The sequence below is a fragment of the Frankliniella occidentalis genome, unplaced genomic scaffold, assembly GCF_000697945.3.
Source record: "Frankliniella occidentalis isolate FOCC.00 unplaced genomic scaffold, Focc_3.1 Scaffold4, whole genome shotgun sequence".
NCBI lineage: Eukaryota > Metazoa > Arthropoda > Insecta > Thysanoptera > Thripidae > Frankliniella > Frankliniella occidentalis.
The window spans coordinates 37,531-40,405 of record NW_026267134.1 but is presented as its reverse complement, the minus strand read 5'-3'; the positions used below and the strand labels follow the sequence as shown (position 1 = coordinate 40,405).

General features: G+C 54.9%; 1 protein-coding gene across 1 annotated transcript in view; it reads right to left on the bottom strand.

Annotated features, from left to right (window-relative positions):
- LOC113218331 (nidogen) overlaps positions 1 to 2,875 on the bottom strand; it is a 29,920-nt gene that overhangs the window by 15,059 nt on the left and 11,986 nt on the right. The gene's annotated exons all lie outside the window — the stretch shown is intronic.

Here is a 2,875-nt window from a genome sequence, read left to right as displayed (position 1 = left end):
TGCAGAGCAGCGTAAAGAGGGGAGAGGAGGGCCGAGAGGGAAGGGACACTCAGACTCTTCATGGGCTTCAGGAATCGATTGTGCTCCGCAACGGCGGTGGTTCAGTGCGAAACAAAGGGACTGTGATAGAGCCAGGCAATCGACTGTTCTGGCTCTGCAAAAGAAGATGGAGTCGGAACCAATTATTGTTTCTATAATAAATGAAACAAGAAGGACGAAAATTCCTTTACAAGGTCCCTCATGTTTGAACAGAGGGCCAGACGGCTCGCGGCCCCCTGAAGAGTTCAATGGGCAAAATCGATCTGTGTGAGCTTGAGGCCTGAACCGGAAATGCTCTGCTGCACGGAAGTGTAGTTTGCGTTTGCGGGGGAGCGTGCTGCCGTCCCTGCGGACGCGGCCTTAGTTGTTGGAAAGGGCGTTTCCTCCTGCTACCAAGAGGGCGCCAATTTCAAAAGTGCGTTTTAAAAATTTACGGCACCTTTACGACCACTGAATTGCCATGCCATATTACTTACACCGATTTAACTCTTCTGTCGCTGCTGCTTCTACAGCTCACTACCTCAGATCCCCATCTGATAATAAAGCATTCCGGTGAGGCGGAAATGCAGATGAATGAGGGGAAGACGATAACGGAAATCGCTATGCTTTAACATGGTGACTTCCGTTTTCTTGTTCCCTGTATTCTTCTGCATTTCAGCTTTACCGGAATGCTTTATTGGGTATTTCACCAGACGCAATCGGGATCCAAAGAAAAACAGCAGCTCTTCCTGAACCCTTTCTTCCTTGGCGCTTGGACTGGTGAAGGTGAAATACCCTATCGACCATTTCACCCGAGCGCTTTTCGACATCTCGAAGAACAAAAATACCGGAAGTCGGGTAGTGCCTCTGGCAGTTTCTTTGGCGTGGTTTTTGTTCGTTGGATGCGTTTTTTTGCCTTAATTTTTGCTTTTTGACTAAATTTTTGTTTGTGAATTTTGGTTTGTGACGTTTGATTTGCGGCCCACCTTTTTTGTTATTGGTACCTCATCCTCCTTTTTTGTGTTTTTTTTGTTCTTGTAGTTGCGTGTTGGTGTGGTGTTTTATGTTGTTAACCCACACGTACCAACGATGAAGAAGGTTTCTCGATGTTTAATATTGCGGAAACTTGAAGGAGTTTCAAAGGTAAAGCCCTTCTCATGTCAAACGTACCATGCATGCGCCGCAGTTCACCCTTCTTCAATATTTACCGATGTTGGGGGCATTTATTCCTGCGCCGATGCCACGCGCCTCCGTGGCGAGCCTCGAGGGTGCCTCCAGCGTGCCTCCGCGGTGCCATGACCCGGCGTGACGTAGGCTAGAGTAGTCATTGGCTTGTAATGAGGACCTCTTTCGAACGAGCTGCGCGGGAGAGCGGGGGGAGGGGGAGGGGGGGAGACGCAGAGAACGGTCGTTACGCGGAGAGACGTTGAGGAAGGAGACGACGCGGGGGGACAACACACTTGTGGAAATCAATACGGTGCGCTCACTCTGCCTGCCTCACCTATGAAAGCCTACGTGAGTGTGTGAGTGTGTTTGTGATCCCGTCACGATCATCTCGGGAGGGGAGGGGGAGCCCGCGGCGCGGCAGCAGGGGTTGAAGGCAGAGGGGCTCGCATGTTGAGGCGAGTGGACGCCGCCAGGGCACGTCACGGGTCGTTCACCATCCGGCAGGAGGAGGGGCGGCGGGCAGGGGCGGCGAACGGCAAACAAAAACAAAATGTTTACATTCGGGCGCACCGCGGCGACGCGTCTCGGCCGGCTGCTGCTGCTGCCTCGTCTCGCGGTGACGTTTTCTTTAGTTTTTGTTTGTTTTTAAGGGGAAAGCAAAACCCAGGAGAGCGGCCATGTTGGCAAGCAGTCTAGGGTGGGTCGGGGTAGCGCGGCACTAGCACTACCCGCCGTTGCAAACCTGGCGGCGGACCAACCCAAAGAGGGGTTGGGCTGGGCGGGAACCGTGTGAAAATGCACTCGTTGGAAAAGGAGTTCCGCCGAAGGGTTTTGGCTCATCGTCACTGCAATCAGTGCCCTTTTACCCCAGTGGTTTCCGATTGTCGTTCGCACCCGGCGATGATGCAAAACGAAAGAAATTTCACACCCGGGCGCTAAAGTGTAACACGGCCCTAGTCCTAGTCCCTGTCTCTTCCCATCAGGTGGACGTATATTGGTTCGACCCAGCCCTCCCCACGCGAGTGACTTGGTTTCCGAAGCCAGACGGACAGTCTGGCGTCATACAGGCGGTGTCGTACAGTGCAGGCGCGCGCGGCACGGCGCGAGCCGACAGAGAAGAGGCCTCTTGGCCAGGCGCAAGCACACCAACACATACTAGTCCGCCCCGCGACCCACATGGTATGCCCTGCCAAGTCCCCGGGGCGCAACCACGCGGCACATGGCAACACCAGAATTAGACGCGCAGATGATTTGTCTGAAGGGAGAAGAAAAATGCCGCGCTATAGCCATCGACCCGTCATCCATCAAAAAGAAGTGTCGTGCCGCGCGGAAGGGGGCCAACAGCCTCGAAGCCGCCAAACTTTATAAATGCGCAGCTAAATAAAGTGTCGTTCGGGCAATGAAAGCGCTGCGGGACAGCTCTGGTGACGCGCGGTGTAGCGCCATCAGTCAGCTCTCCCCCCAGGTCAACCCCTCCCGCGCGGTCCGGCGGGGAGTCGCGCCAAGCGGACTGATGCGCACAGTGCACTGCAAGGCACCATCATTACTGCATAAAACGGCGCATGAAAACGGGGACTGAGAGGGCCCCAGTACTCAGCCCTCCCAGTCGCCACGCGTGCGCCCGTACGTGCCTCCCTCTCTGCCTCCCTCTCCCTCTCCCCCTCCCTCTTCTCCTCCCTCTCCTCATGCC